The sequence below is a fragment of the Hyperolius riggenbachi genome, chromosome 11 (assembly GCF_040937935.1).
Source record: "Hyperolius riggenbachi isolate aHypRig1 chromosome 11, aHypRig1.pri, whole genome shotgun sequence".
NCBI classification, from domain to species: domain Eukaryota; kingdom Metazoa; phylum Chordata; class Amphibia; order Anura; family Hyperoliidae; genus Hyperolius; species Hyperolius riggenbachi.
The window spans coordinates 108,474,125-108,499,016 of record NC_090656.1 but is presented as its reverse complement, the minus strand read 5'-3'; the positions used below and the strand labels follow the sequence as shown (position 1 = coordinate 108,499,016).

Below are 24,892 nucleotides of genomic sequence, written 5' to 3'. Positions count from 1 at the left end.
AAGTTACCGCTATTATGCGGTTCCACTTATCTTTATGCTTCTTCCCAAGAGAATAAAACACTCCTCCTGTGGCAACTTCTATCGTGAGCGTAAAGAAAGATAGGCTTACGCGTTTCAGCGGTCTCGGCCACCTTTCTCAAAGCCAGTTTACTGCAAAGTGTCAGCCGTAGTGCTGATATAGTGCATTCATCCCTCCTCCTATTCTGGACAGTTTCCTCTGGGTCCTAGAGGGATAGTTGTATCTTTATATCCAGCATTTCAGCTTTGTAGTCCATAGAAGTAGTAAAAGTCCAGCTTATTCGAATACAGTTCATTTCCTTAAGCCAAAGCCATACAAACAGCAGTCCGAAGTATAGTTTGGCTTCCAGCTAAGCAGCACACATGCTCCTCCGCATCAACTCCACCCAGCCAATGGGTTCTCGCCATCTGTGTTCAGTGAATTGGGTTTTTGGGAAGGGTGGGCGGGGTTAGGGCGGGCTTGCGAGTAGCCAATGGGCTCTCGCCACCTGTGTTCAGTGTGTTGGGTAGTTGGGGGGCGGATACAGGTATCATGATGACCAAATGTGCAGCTGAATAGAGTATTAGTTAAATAGAGTACTGGTTAAGGGCACTGCCTTTGACATGGGAGTACTGGTTAAGGGCACTGCCTTTGACATGGGAGGACGCTTACAGGAAGCACTACAAGGCTGGGAAAATCACAATGATCGCGCTGTTCCTCATAGAAGCAACAGATCATTGCGGGGGCTTAGATCAACGAACAGGAATGGATTTTCCCGTTCATTGATCTCTGGGCAAGCGGGCGGCGGCGTGCACGAGCGGCGGGAGCACGCGCAAGAGCGGCGGGAGCGTGGACAGCGGCGGTAACGCGGGAGGTACGGATTTCTCCGTCTCTTGGTTTTTTAGGGGGGGGGGGGGGGGAATGGACGGAGAAATTCGTACCGCGGGGGGTAAGGTGGTTAATTATGGCAGGAATTAAATAAATACATTTGGCATAGCAAATGTAATGTAACAAAATTATGGCTGGTGTTGATACAAAAAGGCAAATAAATACTCATGGAAAAAAACATTGGAGGACAAGTTGTAAATAATTGAAAAAAAAATAAATAATGGTAAAAACAATTAGATAAAAAGGAGGAAGAAGACAAAGTAAAACAAGACAAATAAAGATGTATAAATCATGAACAATTCTAATGATTGGTATAAATAATGTGAATATACAGATGTGTAAATATACAGCTATGTAAAAATTGTAAAAATAATGATCTAGCCTGAGGTATTGTTTTAAAGATGGACGTCACTGGCGTACCAATAGGGGATGTGACCCCTGCCATCGCGGGGGGGGGCCCGGGGCCTCCCTAGGGCCCGCTCAGGGACTTTTGGGGGCAGGAGGGGTCGCAGCATAAGAGGAGAGTGTGGCAGATCGGTGGGGAGGGGGGAAATTCCCCCCCCCCCTTCCCTCACCTCGGGCTCTCCTCTCAGCGCTCCCCCTCCTGAAATCATTGGTGGCAGCGGGCAGCAGCAGCGGGCAGCAGCAGCAGCGGCGGTGGCGGCAGGATGATACATTACCTCCTTCTCGCTGGAGGACTTCCGTTCTAAGAGCTTCTACAGGAAGTTGCTCTTAGAGAACGGAAGTCCTCCAGCGAGAAGGAGGTGATGTATCATCCTGCCGCCACCGCTGCTGCTGCTGCCCGCTGCCACCAATGATTTCAGGAGGGGGAGCGCTGAGAGGAGAGCCCAAGGTGAGGGAGGGAAGGGAATTTCCCCCCTCCCCACCGATCTGCCACACTCTCCTCTTATGCTGCGGCCCCTCCTGCCCCCAAAAGTCCCTGAGCGGGCCCAGGGTTGAAACATTTGGCTCTATTTCTTGCATCTTTGATAAGGTTTTTGGGATAATGAAGATCTGTGAATTTTTTTGTGAGAATCTCGGATTGTATATCAAATTGTGATTGGTCAGTGCAGTTCCTATGTATTCTTCTGTATTGACTGTAGGGGGTGTTAGTAATCCAAGGGTGATGGTGAAAGCTCTTGAAAGCTCTTGAAATGTATATAATTGTTGGCATCGACTGGTTTAAAAAAAGTTTTTGTCATGATGTGATTGGATTCTATATACAGAGTGAGGTCAAGAAACTCAATGGAGGAGGTATGATGATGGTGTGTAAATTGAAGTCCTGCTGAATTTGAATTAAGGTAACTTACAAAGTGTGGAATGAGTATAGTGTCGCCTTTCCAAATGAAAATAAGGTCATCGATATATCGCTTATATAGTACAATATTGTCGGAAAATGGATGATGTGTGGATAATTTATGTAATTCTAGGAATCCCAATGTAAGATTAGCATATGAGGGAGCAAACAAGCTCCCCATCGCGGTCCCACTCGTCTGATGGTTAATTTTATCGTTAATTGACTGATGGTGTAATGGTTAAGGGCTCTGCCTCTGACACAGGAGACCAGGGTTCGAATCTCGGCTCTGCCTGTTCAGTAAGCCAGCACTAATTCAGTAGGAGACCTTTGGCAAAGTCTCCCTTACACTGCTACTGCCAATAGAGCGCGCCCTAGTGGCTGCTGCTCTGCTCTGGCGCTTTGAGTCCGCAAGGAGAAAAGCGCAATATAAATGTTATTTGTCTATTTGTCTAAACGTGAATATGTTATTGTTGAGGATGAACTCTGTGCATTGTAAAAGGAAGGTTTGTTGTGTAAGTGGCATGGATGGGTTGGTGGCTAGGTAATATTGTATTGCTTAGAGGCCTGGCCCCCTGTTCTCTTCTCAATGCTCTATTACCCATTACACTTGCTGACATATACCCTTTTTCATTACCAATACCACTCATTGCAAATCTGTGTAAAAAAACACCCCATAGCCCATTACTATCACGAGCACCATAGCCTCTACCCCCTATTGTTTACTTGTACACCCAACTTTTTATGCTATCTCCACGAAGCAATTTTTCATAAGGTATGCTTTATGATATGTAATATATTAATCTTCCTGGCGGTAACCCCGAAGCCGCGCAGGAGGTTTTCTCAGGCCCTGCTCGGCCGATTTTCTTAATTTTTTTTTTGCTGGACGCAGCTAGCACTTTGCTAGCTGCGCCAGCACAGCGATCGCCGCCGCCCCGCACCCGATCGCCGCTATCCGTCGCGGCGCGCGCCCCCCCCCCCCAGACCCCGTGCGCTGCCTGGCCAGTCAGTGCCAGGCAGCGCCGAGGGGTGGATCGGGACTCCCAATGACGTCACGACATCGCTGACGTCAGTGACGTCATCCCGCCCCGTCGCCATGGCGACGGGGGAAGCCCTCCAGGAAATCCCGTTCTTTGAACGGGATTTCCTGATCGGAGATCGCCGAAGGCGATCGAAGCGGGCGGGGGGATGCCGCTGAGCAGCGGCTATCATGTAGCGAGCCCTGGGCTCGCTACATGATTTAACAAAAAAACAAACAAACAAAAAACTGCTGCGCTGCCTCCTGGCGGAATTTTTCATACCGCCAGGAGGGTTAATATGCATCTTGTTACTGCAGAATTCATTATAGCATAATGTACTGTCTCTTGTCTACAGTTTTGTCCCCACGTTTATTGCCTGATGAAGCGGGTTCAGCCTGCGAAACGCGTTGCACTTTTGGGGTACTATATAATAAAAATGATTGCTACTTTTCAGACAGTCTTTCGTGTCTCCTTTATGGAGGTAAGTCCACCACTTCCTCCTAGCAAATTTTTAACAATTTTATCCACTTTTATTCTGCTGGCGCCTCTGTTCTCCTACTCAGATCAGATCTCTTCTCCTCATGCTTTGTCTGTCGGGGTTCCCCAAGGCTCTGTCCTTGGTCCCCTCCTCTTTTCCATCTACATGCACGGTCTTGGTGACTTAATCAACTAATTCGGGTTTCAATACCACCTGTATGCAGACGATACACAACTGTTCCTCTTTGCCCCAGACCTTAACTCCCTCAAACGTGTTCCTGACTGCTTGTCTGCTATATCCTCCTTCATGTCCTCTCGCTTCCTAAAACTTAATATGAGTAAAACAGAACTAATAATTTTTCCACTGTCTCTGGCCACCTCTCCGCCTGAAGTAACAATAAATGTTAATAACACTCCCATAACTTCAGTTCCCAAGGCTTGGTGCTTGGGGGTAATATTTGACTCATCTCTCTCTTTTATTCCTCATGTTCACTCCATAACCAGCTCCTGCCATCTCCAGCTCAAAAACATATCTCGCATCCATCCTTTTCTCACTCAAGACACGATTAAAATGTTAATACATGCTCTTATAATTTCTTGTCTGGACTACTGCAACATATTACTTTGTGGACTACCTTCTAACAGACTAGCCCCACTCCACTCGGTACTGAACTCAGCTGCTCATCTCATTCATCTTTCTTCTCGATCTTCCTCTGCTGACCCTCTCTGTCAAGCTCTTCACTGGCTGCCAATTAACCAGAGGATCCAGTTCAAATTCCTAACCCTAACCTACAAAGCTCTCCACAATCTCTCTCCCCGGTACATATCCTCACTGATTTCCAGATACAAACCCAAACGCAATCTCAGATCGGCACATGATCTTCTGTTGTCCTCCTCTAGAATCACCTCCTCACATTCACAAGACTTCGCACGCGCTTCACCCCTCCTCTGGAATGCCCTCCCACAACACATCCGTCACTCGCCAACCTTTGTTACCTTTAAACGCTCTCTAAAAACGCATTTGTTCCGACAAGCATATGCGCTACCTTAGGCCACTTCCCTTTGTCCTAAGACCAAATTGAACTCCTACTAGGTATCCTAAAACACACTGCCTCTATATACTTACTGCATACTACCCCTCCTCTTGTTTCCCCCCCCCCCCCCATTCCCTTTAGATTGTAAGCTCGCAAGGGCGGGGCTCTCTCCCCATTTTGTATCTTAGAAATCATTATACATTTTATTCATCATGTTACTTTTATCACTGTCATTACCAATTCTATATTTTGTATAATTCTTTGTATTTTGTCACTAAGTATGTATCTTGTATATTGGTGTACACCATTGTGTGTATTATTATGTACCCCATGTTTGTTTCTTACTTTGTACAGCGCCACAGAATATGTTGGCGCTTTATAAATCAATAATAATAATAGTATTGCTGTGCGTTAGTCTGTGATGAAACATTTTCTAACGTGCGACTTTAACGTCGCTCAGTGAAAGAGGTCTTAAGGACCCTGGGCTTAAACCCCCCTAGTGACCAGGCCATTTTTCACTAATTAGGCCACTGCAGCTTTAAGGGCCCGCTGCAGGGCCATACAACTCGGCACACATGTGATTCTCCCCCCCCCCCCTTTTCTGCCCACCAACAGAGCTTTTTGTTGGTGGGCTGTGATGACTCCTGGGATTGTTTATTTATTTTATCTATATATTTATTTGTTTTTTGTTTTTTTATAATAAATCTTCTTATTTATTTATATATATATTTTTTCCCCTACCCTCCCTCCCCTAGCCAGCCTATGACAGCAATCGGCTGTCATAGGCTTCAGCCAATGAGAACTGATTGCTCTTGTGCGTCCCAGGGGGACCAATTAGGCAATGGCCTAATTGGTAAAAAATAGCTTGTTCACTGTGGGGTGTAAGCCCACGGTCCTCAAGTGGTTAAGTGGCACTGCTTATTTATGTGATATGCAGCATTTTGTTTTATTATTAATGGAGAGGGCTTCATCCAACATTTTGCTGGACAGGCCTACTTAGACTGCTGTTAAGTTCATGTAAATTTGGCTCCACCCATGACCACACCCACATTGTGGTGCGTGGCCACACCCATTTTGACACCGGCTTGAGGACCCAAAAGTGCCCTGGATTTCTTAGGATACTAGCAACACCCCTGGCAATAATAATTCCTTTAGTACAGTTGTGTTAAAGAAAATATCTGAGTAGGGGAAAAAAATGACATTTATATACCCAGGGCTTCCTCCAGCCTCTTGCAGCCGACATGTCCCTCGCAGCAGCTCCGCTCCCAGCCGCTGGCCGGTGCAGAGGCCAACTTTGCAAGGCCATCGCCTACTGCGCCTGCGCGAGCGCCGCTGTCGATCAAGTCCACGTTGTCCGGTGTGTACTGCGCAGGAAGAGAACTACAACACCTGCGCAGTACACTCCAGACAACATGGATTTGATTGACAGCGGCGCTCGCGCAGGCACACTAGAGGAGGACCTCGCGAAGTCGGCCTCTGCACCAGCGGGGACCCCGGGCTGGCGACTGGGAGCGGAGCTGCGGCGAGGGACATGTTGGCTGCAAGGGGCTGGAGGAAGCCCCAGGTTAGTAATGAACGACGGGTCCGCCAGACCCTCTTGCTGGGCAGGTGTTCAGCCGACAGTAGAGCGTGTGTACAGTCTGTCGGCAGACTGATAAGTCTTTTTCTGAACGATCCGCTCAGCCTTATCGGTCTGCCAACAGACTGTACACACGCTCTACTGTCGGCTGAACGCCCGCCCAGCGGGAGGGTCTGAAGGACCTGTCATTCATGGCAGTAGTGGGTGTGTACGCACCTCAAATGTCATTTTTTTCCCCTTCCTCGGACCTTCCCTTTAAGCTAGGTGCCAGATTAATTTGCACTGAAAGTGATAAAAGGGTAATCTGGTAGTTGTTTTGTTATTTGAACAGTAAAAGCTGGATGTGTGCCATGCCATCTCTTATTGACCTCAGATAAATTGTCTTATCTTTGTGTACTTTAGACTCCAACAGTCAGGCCATGGGGTGATCTGCTCACCATATTATGGAAGTGGTTTTATAAGTGTTTCCCTATTTGCTGCTGTTCAGAGATGATTTTATTGTTTGTTCAGGAAGATTAGATAAGTATGTGTGAGCCATGAACATCAGACTTGCACCCATTGACATGATAAGAAGAGCTTGACACATTATGGTGCCAATGAGTTTAATACAGTGCTTACATTACATTTGGGCTACATTCCCTCTTGATCGGAGAACAGGCATTTTCTGTCTGTTCTCCGCTTATTGCTAAACGAAGAGTGAATGGCTCTTATTTAATAAATAAGAGCTGTTCACACTTGTCACGCTGTAACGGATCTGCAGGATCCATGGCAGTGAGCGGACCGCACTTCAATGCCGTTCTGTAATTATCCGCTCAGCTGTCTGCACAGGCAGACAGCTGTTTGACCATTCCTTAAGTCTGAGGGCTGCAGGTCTCTGGAAAAGTGACCTGTCTTTACTTTGCAAGTTTCAGACTTGCTCTGTCACTGAGGAATTTGCAAAGTGTTCTGGGAGATTCTGGGAGAAATATTTCCTGGTACCCTGGATGAGATCAACAATGGCTTCTCTGTGGAAAGGGACACTTCAAATAGGTATTGTGGCAGGTTTGGTATTTTTGGACGGTCCCTGGAAGGTGGCGGGCATGGCTCGGAGGGTGTCGATGGGTTCTTCTCTGGCATTCACAGTTCTGATGGGTGTTACGCTAAGACTTGTAGTACTGATGGGCATGTTTTGGTGGCTTCTGCTTCCGACGAGGTCGGTTTTGGGAGGATTGACTCTGGAAGTGGGCCTAGTCTGGCTGTCCCGACCTTCATGAGTCTTGAGTTTTGAGAGACGCCTGGAAGCCGTCTCTGGGGGGGGGGAACTGTAATGATCCGCTCAGCTGTCTGCACAGGCAGACAGCTGTTTGACCATTCCTTAAGTCTGAGGGCTGCAGGTCTCTGGAAAAGAGACCTGTCTTTACTTTGCAAGTTTCAGACTTGCTCTGTCACTGAGGAATTTGCATACACTTGTCATGCAAATTGCCTAGCTGCCTTCTTTGAAGGCTTGCAGTATAAATATTATGTTCTCCCAGGATCCTTTGCTGGTCATGAAGGTTTGTTCCTGCAAACACTCCTAGAGTGTCAGCCTTGCTGTCGTTTGCTAAGAATATCTCAGAATAATTCCTGGGAACTGCACTAGGCATTCCTTCTAGTGCAGTCAGGTTGTATTATTTGTATTGCCTTGTTCTCCCTCTCTGCCTCGATTGCCTTGTCGCCAGCGGCGGTCGACAGGGAATCGTTCTGTCTGTCTGGGAGTGTAGGCCAGAGCTGCGGTTGCTACTGGCTGCTCCATCTGTCTGGGTCGCATTAGCCCTAGTGGTAGTGGCAGTGCCTCCTTCTGTATTCTGCCTCAGGGGTGCTAACCAGAGCAGCGGTTGCTACTGGTAGCCCCATCGGTTTGTCTGTTTGGATCGCATTCGCTCTAGCGGTAGCAGCGGTGGTTCCTTCTGAACTCTGTCTGGGAGTGTAGGCCAGAGCTGCGGTTGCTGCTGGCTGCTCCTTCTCTCTGTCTTGTCTTGTACGAACGCTTGCTGTAGGCTCGGTGAGGTAACCATTTAGCAAGCGTTCTCTAATTTCGTGTTTGTGTGTCATTGGTTAGTTAGGGCGGCACGCTTATCACTGGGTGCCTAACGCGCGGTGATCATGCTTAAACGCGTTCGCTGTTGCGACTGAGTGCGGTGTTCGCGTTTAGTTAGCGTTTGTTATTTTCCTTGATGTTCTTATTGTTGTTGCTTGCTGTGCCTTTTGCTACTCTCGTGCTCTGTCCTGCTCAGTCTTGTGTCTGTTGGCAGTCGCCAGTCTGGCGATTGCATTCATACTTTGTTTCTGCTGATGCGTGTTCACCGTCGCTGGGTGGCGACTAGATTGGTGGAAACACATTCATTCTGTCCCTGTGCTCTTTCTTTATACTTGTGCTCTGTCTAGTTCAGTCTTGTGTCACTATTGGCAATCGCTACACTTGCGATTGCGTTCTCATTTCATTTCTGTTGTTGTGCGTTCGCCGTTGCTGGGTGGTGACTGGATTGGTGGACACACATACATTCTATCTCTGTGCTTACTCAGTCTTGTTTCGCTGTTAGCAATCGTCATCTCTTGCAATTGCGTTCTCCCTTGAATTCTGCTGTTGTGTGTTCGCTGTCGCGGGGTGGCGACTAGATTGGTGGACATACATACATTCCTTCTTTGTGTTTATTCGGTCCTGTGTCGCTGTTAGCAATCGCCATCTCTTGCGATTGCTTTCCCACTTGGTCTTCACTGTTGTGTGTTCATCGTCGCTGGGTGGCGACTAGATTGGTGGACACACATACATCCTGTCTCTGTGCTTTCTCTCTTTAAGGGCTATCTTGCCATGCATTGCTTCCCCTCGTACAATTCCTATCTGGCATCTGTGGCAGTACAGAGGGGTTGTTCCTCTGTTCTCCACAGCTCCATCTGCCGGCAGGAATTCCCCTCTACAGGTGCATAGCACCATTGCTGGGTTCTCTCAGATTATACGCTTGTGGAGGATTTCCGCAGTGTCAGCGGGCATCCTGTGCGCTGACCATGGAAAGAATTACACAATCGTTACACATCCGCAATAATCCCGGGCAGGCAGATGCATTCCCCATATAGCAAGGGGGGGGGGGGCACATCCGCCCCAGGCTAAACCTGGAGTACAGTAGACCATCAGAGCAGACTCTACACTGGCCGCTCCCGCTGCCCGCACGTGATCCAGCAGCACGTGGAAACACAGCCGGCTCAAACAGGTATCAGATTTTAAATATTTGCTGTAGATGAAACACTCTTCTTGTTTGGGGATCAGGGAGGGGAAGTGGAGTAGGTTATTTGGAAGTGATTTGCAGCTCAGTAATTGGACTGGACACTGCCACAGCCGCAAACATTAATTATAATAATCACTGGCTACAGCCGGGCATGCCGCTAGTGGCGGAAGCACAAAAGATCGACTACTTTAGTTTGTAAGCTCACAAGGGCAGGGACCTCCTCCTGTTGTTTCACTGGGGTGCTGCAATTTATGATATGAATGTGTACCAATATTGGTGATATCATAAAGCCACATATCTTCTATGTATCACTTAGGTATGGGGTGCCCCAGGGCTCAATCCTCTCTCCCCTGCTTTTCACGATTTACATGTTATAGCTGGGAAAACTAATCCAAAAACATGGCCTGACATACCACTGCTATGCAGACGACACTCAACTATATCTTTCCTTCAAGCCTGGTGTGACAGACCCAACTCTAACTATAAACGCCTGCTTACGTGAACTACAGCAATGGATGAATGACAACTGGCTGAAACTAAATGCAGACAAGACTGAAGTCCTTCTGATAGGAGGGCAGAGCATGATAACAAAACAACTTAACTTGCAGTCTTCACCACTGGGAATAGGAGGCACGGATCTGTGCAGCTCTGATCATGTGCGTAGCCTGGGAGTTCTAATTGATTGGGATTTAAACTTCAGAACTCAAATCTCTGCTGTGGTGAAATCATCCTATTTTCACCTGAAGAACATTGCAAAAATCAAGCACCTCATACCCCCAGAAGATCTGCCAACCTTAGTCCACGCCTTCATCACATCCCGACTGGACTACTGCAATGCTCTCTACACTGGCCTTCCAAAAAAGGTCTTGTACCGACTACAGCTGATACAGAATACTGCTGCCAGACTGCTAACCAACCAACCCCGTCACTGCCACATAACGCCAGTCCTGCACTCCCTTCACTGGCTACCTATAGAATGGAGGGTCCTATTCAAGATCGGCCTACTGACATTTAAATCCCTGAATAATTTAGGCCCTGGATACATGAAAGATATGTTGCAGCTGCGTAGCAATCCCCGCATTCTCAGATCAACAGGTTCTAATAATCTAGTCATACCCAGAGTCCACTTGGAAACTTTTGGTCCCAGAGCCTTCTGTCATGCTGCCCCTACGTTTTGGAACTCCTTACCTCAACAGATCAGGACAGCTCCATCCCTGGACGTGTTTAAATCCAGACTGAAAACCCACCTGTTCAGTTTGGCATTTGCAGAAATATAACTTTTGTTGTGTGAATACTTCATCCTACTAATTACTGAATCTGAGAGAGCCTAAGCGCTTTGAGTCCTATGGGAGAAAAGCGCTATAGAAATGTTATTGTATTGTATTGTATTATGTATGTATTTTCTTGTATTGCTGACTGTACAATGTCTTGAAACTCTCATGTATCTATGTTCCCCATTATTTGCTTTGTACTATGGATATGGAAGATGTTGGCGCTATATAAAGAAATAATAAAAATAAAATAATACTATGTAGCTGAACTTGGCAGTGGCTGCGTCATTAGCGGCGGTAAAGTTTGGGTACTGCATAGCCAAACTCCTGGTAGCAGCAGTGGTTAGCAGCAGGAGCTTTTCAATGTTTGCAGGATGGGACCCTGTAGATCTGTGAGATAGACAGAGGGCCCACATAAATCCTGGTACATTACAAACACCCCAGAACAACAAGGTCAACAGACAAGTGACTCTATCTGAAAGTGTCAATGGTCCTGGCTTATAGTTAAAGTGAACCAAAGACGAAACACTCTCATGTATTTTACCATATATATGGCAACATTAGAGAAAACACCTACCCTGCTCTCTGTTTCATTCTTCACTGCTCAGCTTGCTGCTTATCAGCCCCGATAAAATCCCCGACTGAGCATTCAGTCTGGCTTTGCTATAATGACTCAGCTATAATAATTCCTGAGCAGAGCCACAAGGGGGACAGGCTTGGGCTTGAAAAGACACCAGAGAAGACAGACTCAGCTATAATGATTCCTAAGCAAAGCTAGAGTGAATGCTCACTCAGGGATTTTATCAGGGCTGATAAAAAAGCAGGCTCAGCAGTGAAGAATGAAACAGAGAGCAGGGTAGGTGTTTTCTCCAATGTTTCCACTGATATATATGGTAAAATACATGAGGGTGCTTCATCTCTGGTTCCCTTTGAAGTGGTATGAGAGGAGCCGGGAAAAAATGCACCGACTCCGACTCCTAATGAATTTAAACTGTATTTAAAATAGAAAATATGATAAAATGTTCTATTTCTCAGATAATATTCATTATAAATAATTTATATATACAGTAATAGCTGTGCTTAGTCCACAAAAATGAAATAATCTAATCTAATCAAAATTAGTTACTTGTGCTGCTTCAATAAAGCATTCCCCATATTTTTAAAGTCAGATATACACATCTGATTGGGACTGTACAGTATATATATGATGTGTACACAGAAATCTCTTATATATACTAAATAACATCTATGCTGTAAGAATAAAGCCTGATGAGCCGTGTCACTAATACAGATGGTCAATGAGATGGAAATAATTCTGCATTGATGCTGGTTTATGCAAATGTACGCATTCTCTTTGCTCATGAAATCAAATCATTTGATATGTTGTTAAAATTTGGTTTGGTGACTACGAATTAAAGGGTACCTGAGACGCATGAAAAGAAAAGTGTTATACATACCTGGGGCTTCCATCCTGAGACGGATGAAAAGAAAAGTTTTATACATACCTGTGGCTTCTTCTAGCCCCCTTTAGGCCAATCAGTCCCTCGCTGTCCTCCTCCGCCACCTGGATCTTCTGCTAGGAGTCCCGGTAATTCAGCCAGTCAGTGCAGTCCGGCCGCGTGCCGCTCTTACAGCCAGGAGCACAGGAAGAAGTTTGTAGATGCAGCACAGGGATTGTAGCAAAGTAAGTATTTGATGTGGCCTCTGCCTCTGCTGGTGCTTGCCTCTGCATCCGCCCAGGCAGCACGTGGGAAGGACGAGCGGGCTCCTCAGGGGTCCCAGGCCCAGTCACACAGGCGACTGCTGCGGCCGTGGCCCCTATGCCCCTGTGAAAGAGGTATACGCAGAGGAAGGAATGGTTTGGTAATTAATACCACAATTTAAAGCACATATACTGTTGTACCTATAAAGAGCTAATATAGCGGTTGTAGGAGGGGACCTTAGGTCCAGGGGTCTAGGTGCAGTCACAACCTGTGCATTACCTATTGCTATGGCACTGAGTAACAGTCTGTTAGGCCCGGTTCACACTTGCATTAAAAAACGGTCCGTTCGCGTATCTATCTGGAGCGGATGCGAACGGATCTAATGTTAACCTATGGAACTGTTCACATTGTTCTGTTAGAACAGATCCGTCCTGCACGATCTACTGAACGGACCGCAAATTTGGTTCTGCAGCAATTTTTCCGGTCCGCTGAGCCCAGCGGAACAGAAACGGAAGCTGAGGCACTGCATTGGGGGGAATGAGAAAACGGAACGTTTCTTCACACTAGTGAAGAAACGGACCGTTCTATCTAGCAAAATTCACTTTGCTGATGGGGGTCTTGGTAGGATATGGGGAAACAGAACAGAATCCGCTGAAGGCAAATGGAGTGAAAACAGATCCGACCAATCGACCGGTAATCAGATCCATTTTCACGGATCCGTTTGCCGCTTAACGCAAGTGTGATCCGGGCCTTACACTATTTGTATTTAACACACACACACACACACACACACACACACACACACACACACACACACACACACACACACACACACACACACACACACACACACACACACACACACACACACACACACAATTTCCTGTATATTGTACCACCTACATGCACATTAACACACACACACACACACATAATTTTCAGTATTTTGTACCACATACATACACATTAACACACGCATGCACGCACGCACACACACGTCATTTTCAGTACATTGTATCACACACATGCAAATTAACATGCACACACACACACACACACCATTTTCAGTATATTCTACCACCTACATGCACATTAACACACACATGCACACACACACACACGTGTCATTTCTGTATATTGTACCACCTACATGCACATTAACATACGCACATCATTTTCAGTATATTGTGTTACACACATGCACATTAACACACACACAAATTTCTCAGGCACTGAGATACGAAGATCAGTGACCGAAGGGGATTGCATTGTGGTAACAGTTGTTTGAAGGACCTGCACAGACCCAGTCAGTTGATTGATCTGGGTTTGTTGCGTATTAACCACCTCGATGAGGTTATTTACCGAGGTGGTCAAAGCCTCAACCTGGCTGCGTAATGCTTCCATAATGGTGGTCTGCTGTTCTGTAACGATCGGTGTCAGCACACAGAGAGTATCTGATTATTGGTGATCTGCAGTATCACCAAGAATGCAGATATATACCTGATTATTGATGATCTGCAGAATCACCGATAATCCAAGTATAACTAACCTCTGGACACCTAACACAGTAAATAACAATAGAGACAGGAATATTTCGAAAACTCGTGGAAATATCCACCACACGGCAATTCCTCAGAGGTGTGGTTACCTCTGATTGGGAACCCCGTATGCGAGATCCTCAAACCCAGACAAAGAGAGGAATCTCAGCCCCTGGCAGTAATCGTCTGCCGGGGCAAGCGTCTTGGGGAGGCAAGCCTCAGACATAGCCCGTCAGTGGGAGACGTTCCACTGAAGGGAGAAAGGTCAGACAAGCAGAGCTTTTCGGCAACAGAGAGGGCGGCAGAGGTACAGAAACGGAAAGCTGATTCAGAGTCGGTAAACAGGCAGGGTCGGCAACTTGAATCAGATAGGCAGAAGTACAAGAGCGATTAGCGTAAAGAGTAGTCAGGGAAAGCCAGAGTCAAAACACAGGAAATATACAATACAATCCCAATCTAAGGTGTGACGTCCTTGGTATCAACACCTAGGAAACTGAGCTAAGGTCTGAGAGCTAACACGGATGTATTCACGACAGCAGACAACTTGCTACTGACTAGCAAGTCCTATATGTAGCAAGTGAGCTGCCCTGCGCCGCCCCAGAGCCCCAGCCAATCACCACAGGAGATGGAGTCAGCTGACTGGCCCGGTCAGCTGACTCCCCGATCTCGAGGCATAAAGATCCTGCCTCCTCGCGCACGCGCGCGGTTTGCGGCGGGTAAGGCCGGCGAAAGGGACCCCACAGAAGGCAACTGCGCGGCGGAGTCCGCCGAGCATACGGACTCCGCCGACTGCACAGCCCCGCTCGGCGGCACGCCGGCGGTGAAAGACTGGGAAGCGGAGCCCGCTGCCATATGCATGCTGGCAGCGTGTCCGCTATCCCTCACACACACACACACATAATTTTCAGTATATTGTACCACCAACATGCACATTAACTCGCACACGTAATTTTCAGTGTATTGTACCACTTACATACACATTAACAGGCGCGCACGCACACAGACACACATGTCATTTTCAGTATATTGTATCACACACATGCACATTAACACACACACACACACATAATTTTCAGTATATTGTATCACCTACATGCACATTCACACACACATCATTTTCAGTATATTGTATGACCCACAAACATGTAATTTTCACTAAATGTCTTCTACATACACACACACTTGATATGATTTGCAGAAATGATCCTGTAGGTATTTAGCAATTTGCAGCAATTAACAGAGGAATGCAAGGATGATGCGCTGTCTTTGTGAGAGAGATGCAGACAGGTCTCTGCGTGGGAGGAAGTCGGCTGAAGGCCACCTAATTCATCTGACAAGGTTTTCCAAGGTAACATTTCTCTGCTTTGACATCCAGCAGGAATAATAGAGACTAAATAGAAGATGAGAATACAGCATCATTTAGGGGGGGGAAGATAATGAGGAAGGGCTGAAGAGCATGGTTGAGGTAAGTATTTAACTTGTTTCTAAGAACTTAATACTTTATGTACAGCTATTTTTCATTATTAAAAGAAAGGAAATCAACAAATAAGGAATGTTTTTTCTTATGTATTTAATGTATACCTGTAATGGGAAAAAAGTGCCCCAAACAGATATGGTATTTACCTCAGTTCCAGCGTTGAGACCCCTGAACACCCCCAACAAAGGCCTGTGGACAGAGCATGGCCGCACTGTGTAGGTGCAGAAAGGCTCACACCTGCTCAACTTGTGCTCTGCTTGTTCTAATGCGCACAAGCAGCTGCATGCTACTGTGCAGGAGTGAGCTTTCATCCACCTGTGCAGTGCAGCCACTTTTGTTACCATACAGGAGCAAAGCCTTAAACTTTTAGATGGTCCCGGTGGTCTGGAGGAGGGCATGGGAAGCCTCTGGAGCAGGGGTAGGGAACCTATGGCTCGTGAGCCAGATGTGGCTCTTTTGATGGCTGCATCTGCCTCGCAGACAAATCAGTAGAGGTTGATTCACTAAGCTGCACTGCTCAAGCAGCGCAGCTTAGTAGGCACGCTATTGCTGTAGTGTGCAGTGTGTGCACTACTAGCTTACTCACACACCCTCCAAAACTAACGGCCTCTCCAATTGTACTTGTTTTTCGTTTGAAACTGTTTGTATGGCTTTCACGGGAATACATTTTAACCATATGTTCGTCCAGATAGGCTGTGCTGCTGCTAGTGTGCCCGCCGTTAGCCCCCCGATCAATGAATGGCAATATAATGCCCATTCGTCAATCTAAGTCCCCCGCAGAAAAACCGACGGTCTCTTATCAGAGACCGCAGTCTTTCTGCAAAAAAAAGTTCCCTGTCCTCATTCTAGTTCCTGGAAAAGTCATCGCACGCTTCCAGGGCTTTTTTGACTGTGGCCATCTTGTGGCTAAATAGTAAACTACACCCGCATGCATTTTTTAAATAGATAAATACATTAAATTATAGTTGAAAATTAGCTGTTTACATCCCCACACCAAAAATTACCCAAATAAAATTTTTAATTTAAAAAAATTATAAAATGACAAGTAAAACAAACAAAAAAAAAACATAAATAGTTACGTAAGGGTCTGAGCTTTTTAAATATGCATGTCAAGAGAGTATGTTAATATAATGTTTTAAATTATATGCTTGTAAATAGTGATGGACGCAAATTGAAAAAAATGCAACTTTATTTCCAAATAAAATATCGGCGCAATGCATTGTGATAGGGACATAATTTAAATGGTGTAATAACCGGGACAAATGGGCAAATAAAATACATGGATTTTAATTAGGGTAGCATGTATGCATTTAAAGCTATAATGGCCAAAAACTGAGAAATAATGAATTTTTTCCATTTCTTTCTTAATCTTCCTGTTAAAATGGATTTAGAATAAAATAATTCTTAGCAAAATGTACCCTCCAAAGAAAGCCTAAATGGTGGTGGAAAAAACAAAAAATAGATCATTTCAGTGTGATAAGTAGTGATAAAGTTATCAGCGAATGAATGGGAGGTGAAAGTTGCTCGTATGCATAAAGTTAACAACCCTGTGAGCTGAAGTGGTTAAAATATGTGGCGTGTATGGCTCTCTCAGCCACAATGGTTCCTGAGGATCAAGAGGCTTCTCTTTACTGAGGTAAATATCTGACTTTTCTCCTTCCCTACAGTCACAGGTTTGCTTAGGCCCCTTTCACACTATAGCGTCACAGAGCTCGCCCCCACCACTCCCATTTCGCAGTGGCTATTAGTCTCTATGAGACTGGCCACACTACCTGCAGTGCGACAGGAAGTGATGGAAGTACTTCGGATGACGCAGCGGCAACGCAGTACTGCTCGACATGCTATTGCATAGGAGTCGATGGCACTGCAATAGTCTATTTAGATTGATGCGGTAGAAGTGCGGCATGCACCGTTCATTCACATTTCAGTGAAATACTTCCTGTCCAGCAGGGAACAGGTGACTGAGTGGGGGCGGAGCTACACAAATCAAATCACCCTGTCGGCGCACTCTGCCGCAGGGTAAGTTCAACATAAAACGGTGCGGTGTGATAGTCCTGAGGTGGGCTCCCCTGCCGCAGGGCAATCACACTGCACCGTGTGTGAAACCAGCCTTAAAGAGACACTGAAGCAAAAAAAATATATGATATAATGAATTGGTTGTGTACTATGAATAATTACTAGAAGATTAGCAACAAAGAAAATATTCTCATACTTTTATTTTCAGGTATATAGTGTTTTTTCTAACATTGCATTATCCTATAATATGTGCAGATTACACAACACTCAGCATTCAAAATGAGTCTTTCAGAGCAGTCTGTGAAGTAATGACCTCTCCTCTGGCAGAGAAAAAGTAAATAGTCCAGGAACAGTTGAGATAATAAAAGTCAGATAACAGCCCTCTCCACGACTAACTTAGTGGGAGAGCTTAATGGCTTGTTTGCATAGAGATAACAACTGGAGTTTCTCAACTCTTCCTGTACTGGAAACAATTAGACTGATGTATCTGATCTTAATGTTTTATTTCTTAGCTGTGCTACACATACAAATTATAATATCATCATTTTTTTTTCGCTTCAGTGTCTCTTTAATGTACAGTATATCACCAGTCATAGAAATAGAACATTGTTGCTTCCACTGTGACTGTACTAATATAGAATAGCCTATGAGAATTAGAATTTGTGTTTATTACATCCTGAGAATTTGATACACAGATTCCTGTATGAGTTTCCTCTCCCCTCCTGCCTGACCTGCATTATTCTCTCTGTAGCTTTTTTTGCAGTTACCTCTGATTTGTCATCTCTTGTCCAAACAAATCTCTTTATGTGCACGTTAAAAGTGGTGATTGTAAGCTTGCAAGGTAAGCGCTGTTCCCTTTAGTTTCTTGTCATTTGCTGTGTGTTTTGTTTATGTGATCACTGTAAAGATGGCCATACATCAGACGACTTAGCAGCTGATCGACCATCTGATTTGCTTATTATAATCAGAATCGGATAAAAATTGGGGCCACCAAGTGCATGCCAGATCGACTATGTGACCAATTTTGGGAGGAAATTGGTTGCATTAATCGGTTGGACATGCTGCAAGGTGCAGGGTCGGCTTACTCGATCGGGTGCGCAGTGGTAACGGTAAGCTATATTGGGACGAAACCCCTGATGCTGTCCCCTCTAATGTGCAATGTGCCCCACCCTCGGTGCCCTGTGCACTATACATTACCTGCCTGTGGCCACCGCTTGTCCTCCGCTGGCTCCGGGCGCAGTCATTCGTCCATACATGTGCCCCATGTGGTTGCCGGAGTAATGGGGGCATGTGTGTGACGTCACCAGTAGTGCGTGTATGGAGCAAGGAGTGCACTCAGAGATAGCGGCGGATAAACGGCAGACAAGGACAGGTAATGTATAGGGCGCTGGGGGCACATAACACATGATTAGGGGGACAGCGTCGGGCCGGTGGGGTGGCAGATTCAACGTCACAAGGCCGATTCGGATGAATTTCAGCATGAAATTGAAAGGGAATCGGCCTGCGGTGTATGGGCAGACGGTCAATTTGACAGATCCAGCAGATTTGACCAAGAGACAAATCTCTCTCTAATCGAATCTGATTAGGGAGAGATTTGTCTCTTGGTCGAATCTGCCCATCATTGCTAGATGCATTTGTTGTCTGCCATCCTGATATTATGTACCAGCGTCTATTATGTACTTATGTTTGTTAGATTGCACAGAGCCGTAAATAATGTCGCTACTCGCTATACTGTATTTCATAACACTACTACTGCTACTACTATTACTGCTGCTAGTACTGCCTTTCAGATACCTTGGAAATTGCACCACCTAGTGGATGAATTTTGGTAGCTAGAACAATTTTTACTATCTCATACAGTATTTACATTGCCCAGCAAGCTCATGGTGAACCAGAACTCTTAAGTAGAGATGTAGCGAACGGTTCGCCGGCGAACGGTTCCAGGCGACCTTAGGGGGTTCGCGTTCGCCTGCACCAGGCGAACTTTTGCGGAAGTTTGATTCGCCCCATAATGCACTATGAGGGTCAACTTTGACCCTCTGCATCACAGTCAGCAGGCACATTGTAGCCATTCAGGCTACACTAAGCCCTGGAGCCCCACCCCCCTTATATAAGGCAGGGTCCGGCGGCCATTAGCCTCACTCGTGTGCCTGCTAGAGAGAGGAAAAGGACAGCTGCTGCAGACTTTATCTCCTAGGGACAGATTAGTTAGGTTCTAGGCTGCTTTGCTTGCTCCTGACTGATTATTATTGCTTTTAAAGCACCCATCAACAGCAACAGCTCTTTTCAGAGCTCATCCTGTACATATTTTCTTTTCTGTGTGTCAAACTGACCCTTTTGTTGCATGCACAGCCTTGCTAATTGATAGTGTGTGTGCCACTGCCAGCAGCCCAGCACATTCAGTGACTACCTGTGTGTGTGACAGGGAGCTGCACATTGTACTACCCAGTACTGCATATACCCCAGTACCTGTTGTGTTTACTTAACCCACCTCATCACTGCATATACCTAGCTTTGTGTTGAGTGAACCCAGCTCACTGCATCTAACTACCTGTTGTGTTGAGTGAACCCACCTGGCCACCTTACTGCATCTAACTACCTGTTGTGTTGAGTGAGAACCCACCTCACTGCATCTTAAGTACCTTTACTGTTCAGTGAACCCAGCTCACTGCATCTAACTACCTGTTGTGTTGAGTGAACCCACCTCACTGCATATACCTAGCATCCCCCCGAGATGGACAAAATGGACAAACCAGGTAGAGGAAGAGGTAGAGGCAGACCCAGAGGAAGGCCACCAGGCACCGGCAGGTCTGTGGCTGTGTGAGGTGATGTTGCTGTGATTTCGTGCGGACCTGGCCCAAAATACAGTGCTCAGAAGAAGGCACGTTCCATCACTTCCCAAAATCGTGAGGAGGTGCTTAAATATTTAACACAGAACACCTCATCTCCCGCAGCCACCAGCGCTACAACAAGCACCACATCCGCTGCATTTGATACTTCGCAGGAGTTATTTGGTGGTGGTGAAATCACTGATTCCCAGCCACTACTGCAACAACAACAAGAAGGCGCAGGTACACCACCTCATACGTCTGAGTTAGGTGGCGATAGTATGGACGTAATGTGTGTGGATGGGGATGATGGACCACCTGAAGTTGGTGCAGTTGAGGAGGTGTCTGAGGAAAGCGCAGCTGGCCAGGAGGATTATGATGACGATTATACGGATACCACATATGTTCCCGGTAGAGGAGATGACCAGGAGGACAGGTCAGAGAGGAGTAGGAGGAGACGACTCCATGATAGAAGCAGAGGGAGCTCGTCCTCAGAAACAGCTGGGGGCAGTGTCCGGCGCCATGTATCGCCAGCTATGGCCAGCCAGCCAACATGCCCTTCAACGTCAGCTGCTGATGCCACCGAGCACCATCACCCCAGGGGGGCTCAGCGGTTTGGAAATTTTTTCACGTGTGTGTCTCAGATCGGAGCAAAGCCATCTGTTGTCTCTGCCAGCAAAAATTGAGCCGTGGAAAGGCCAAATCTCACGTACCCAGCTGTCCGTGAAGGAAGTATTTGAGCGTAAGAAGCAAATGTCTGCCAGTCACCCTCTTGCCCGGCGTTTGACAGCTGGCATGGCGGAACTATTAGCTCGCCAGCTATTACCATACAAGCTGGTGGAGTCGGAGGATTTCCGTAAGTTTGTGGCCATTGGTACACCGCAGTGGAAGATACCAGGCCGCAATTATTTTTCACAAAAGGCCATACCCAAACTGCACCGTGCAGTTGAGAGGCAAGTGGTGTCATCTCTGGCACACAGCGTTGGGTCAAGGGTCCACCTGACCACGGATGCCTGGTCTGCCAAGCATGGGCAGGGCCACTACATTACATACACAGCCCATTGGGTCAACCTGGTGACCGATGGCAGCAAGCAGGGAGTACGTGGCTGCGCAGCGGACCGACTTGTCACACCTCCATGGCTTGCAGGCAGGCCTCCAGCCACCTCCTCTCCACCTGCTACCACCGCTTCGCTGTCGTCATCCTCCTCCTCCTCCTTGGCTGGTGCCGTGATCTCCTCTCCAGCTACACAGCCCCAGCACCCCAGGGCCTATGCTGTATGCCAGGTACGACGGTGTCACACAGTGTTAGACATGTCTTGCCTGAAAGCGGAGAGTCACACTGGAGCAGCTCTCCTGGCTGCTCCTAACAAACAGGTGGAGCAATGGCTGACCCCGCACAAGCTTGAGATCGGCAACGTGGTGTGTGACAATGGCAGCAATCTCATTGCTGCGTTGAATTTGGGAAAGCTGACACACATACCCTGCATGGCACATGTGCTGAATCTGGTCGTGCAAAGATTTGTGTCCAAGTACCCAGGCTTAGAGGACGTCCTGAAGCAGGCCAGGAAGTTGTGTGGGCATTTCAGGCGCTCTTACAAGGCCATGGCACGCTTTGCGGACATTTAGCATAGAAACAACTTGCTGGTGAGACGCCTGATTTGCGATAGACCCTGCTGATGTTCTCTCGCCTGCTAGACCAGGAGAAAGCCGTCACCCAGTACCTGTATCATTACAGTACAAGGACACAATCTGGGAAAATGGCCTAACAACTGGATTCTGATGTGAAATGCATGCAGGGTCATGGAGCCCTTTGAGGAGGTGACCAAACTGGTGAGTCGCGATGAGGGCACCATCAGCGACTTGACCCCTACGCCTACTTCCTGGAGCGTGCCGTGCGTAGAGTGGTGGAGGAGCGTGAACGAGAAGAGTTACGGCAGCAGGAGTCGTGGGAGCCATTTACACCCGAACCCGATGTTCCCACAACACCTGTGGCAGCACAGAGGGGGGAGGAGGAGGAAGAAGAGAAGTCGTGTGGGGAAGGAGAGGAGTCAGACTCTGATGATGGTGATGATGCGGAAGGTGTTTCTGTGGAGGAGGAAGAGGCGGAAGAAGAAGAACAATCGGGGCAGCCGTCACAGGGGGCTTCTGCTGCTCCACGTTCCCGTGGTATTGTTCGTGGCTGGGGGGAGGAAGAGGAGTTGCGTCCCGTCACTGAGGAAGAGCAAGAGGAGATGGAGAGTACGTCTGCATCCAGCTTTGTGCAGATGTCCTCTTTCATGTTGTCCAGCCTGTTGAGGGACCCCTGTATCAAAAAACTCAAGTCGAATGACCTGTACTGGGTGGCCACGCTACTAGACCCTCGGTACAGGCACAAAGTGGCGGACCTGTTAACAACTCAACAGAAGGCGGAAAGGATGCAGCACATGCAGAACAAGCTGTCGATGATGCTTTACAATGCGTTTATGGGTGATGTGGCTGCACAACGCAATCAAGGTACCACTGGCAGTAACCCTCCTCCTCCCAAGTCCACGCAGGTAAGGACAGGACGCTCCAGCGATCTCAGGGTGATGTCGGACATGCAGACGTTCTTTAGTCCAACTCCTCGCCATAGTCCTTCCGGATCTACCCTCCACCACTGCCTGGACCGTCAGGTAGCCAACTACCTGGCCTTAAGTGTGGATGTAGACACTGCAAAAAGCGACGATGAACCCTTGGACTACTGGTTGCGCAGGCTTGACCTGTGGCCAGAGCTGTCCCAATTTGCCATAAAACTTCTCTCTTGCCCTGCCGCAAGTGTCCTGTCAGAAAGGACCTTCAGTGCAGCTGGAGGCATAGTTACTGAGAAGAGAAGTCACCTAAGTCACGACAGTGTTCAGTACCTGACCTTTATCAAAATGAATGAGGAATGTATCCCGGAGGGCTACTGCACGACCGAAGACTAAGTCAGTCCCCACACACAGCATCTCTGCCTGCAGGCCGCTTGCCTTCTCCGCCACCACCAACAGGGTCCAGGACTCTAGGCGGATTCCTGAATTTTTAGGCCGCTACACTATTTTTTCTGGTGCGTGTACATGCCTGCCTAACTTTTCTGGCTGCACTGCGGGCGGCTGCAACAAAAAAACAAAAGGCATGTACATGTGCCCATCCCCCTTCGTGATCCTTACCTTGCCGCGGTGAAGGGGCTTGCGTATCACAATGAAGCAATGACCGCCGGCTATTTGAGTGTCTCGGGTGGGGGTGGCACACAAAAGATAATAAGGTCGTTGCTTCATTGTGGTCAGACCAAATTTAATCAGCTGGACAGTCACTGTTGTTCTATCATTGAGCTACCACAGCCCGGCGACCATATGGGCTTGAAAAACGCTACGGCCAACACTCTGGCCACGGTGCGTACCAGTCCAGCACGGCCGTCACTATGCAAACAGCTGTTTGCGGTGCGTTACACAGTGAGTTTGGTGTGTCAGTGTGAAGCAGAACTCTAATTACACTCCCTGATTGATGTATACCCATGCAAGATTTTTGAAAGCACGTTAGGCCTGCAATTTAGCATTCAATGTGATTTCTGCCCTTAAAACGCTGCTTTGCGTCAAATCCAGATTTTTCCCCGGGACTTTGGGCATGTATCCCACTCCGCCATGCCCCCCTCCAGGTGTTAGACACCTTGAAACATCTTTTCCATCACTTTTGTGGTCAGCATAATTTTTTCTATTTTTCAAAGTTCGCCTCCCCATTGAAGTCTATTGCGGTTCGCAAACTTTTCCTCGAACCAAACCTTCCGCGAAGGTTCGCGAACCAAACATCGGAGGTTCGCGTCGCGACATCTCTACTCTTAAGAGTGTGTAATAGACTAAAAAGCCTCCTTACTAAAATGCAATTATTGCAAAACAGACTTTTGTCTTCAAGTGTACCAGAGATTAAAAAAATTATACAGACCTGGTGCTTCCTCAAGCTCCGTTCAGCCTCGTTGGTCCTTCGCCGTCCTCCCAGGCTGCCTGGATCCTCTGCTAAGTGGCCCGGTAATTCCGGCGGTAAGTGCAGGCGCAGTCCACACAAGCTCTCCCGCCGCACTCTTGCTGCAGGCACAGAATGCTCCCATCGGCGGGAGCGTAGCACCGGAGCTAGTGTGGTTGGACTGCGCTGACTGGACGAATTACCAGGATGCCTAGCGGAGGATCCAGGAGACCTGGGAGGACGGTGAGGTACCGATGAGGCTAAATGGTGGTGGAGAAAGCCCCAGGTATGTATAATTTATTGTTTCTTTTTCAAACTCAGGCTTACTTTAAACCAGAAGGTATTTGCAATTATTCAGGTGGGAGTGAGCTCTGAGGTGTCCCATAGTGCATCACTGCTGAATATGCAAATCATCTCTTTGTTGTCCCTGATAGCTAAACACACCTGCAGAACCTCTGGAATGCCACAAGGTGTCAGCTTGTTAATATTACTGAGCCAAACTAATCCCAGATGCATACAGGCTGTTTCAGATTGGTTGAGCCTCATCAGTGCACGCCTCAGAGCTCACTCCAGCCCAACA

At 47.2% G+C, this 24,892-nt stretch overlaps 1 long non-coding RNA gene across 2 annotated transcripts in view; it reads left to right on the top strand.

Moving 5' to 3' along the window:
- The window catches only part of LOC137538706 (uncharacterized), a 93,198-nt gene that overhangs the window by 29,687 nt on the left and 38,619 nt on the right, over positions 1 to 24,892 (top strand). For both annotated transcript variants that reach the window (XR_011024861.1, XR_011024862.1), the window contains exon 2: positions 18,285 to 18,374. This is a non-coding gene — a long non-coding RNA (uncharacterized lncRNA). The remainder of the gene's footprint in view (positions 1 to 18,284; positions 18,375 to 24,892) is intronic.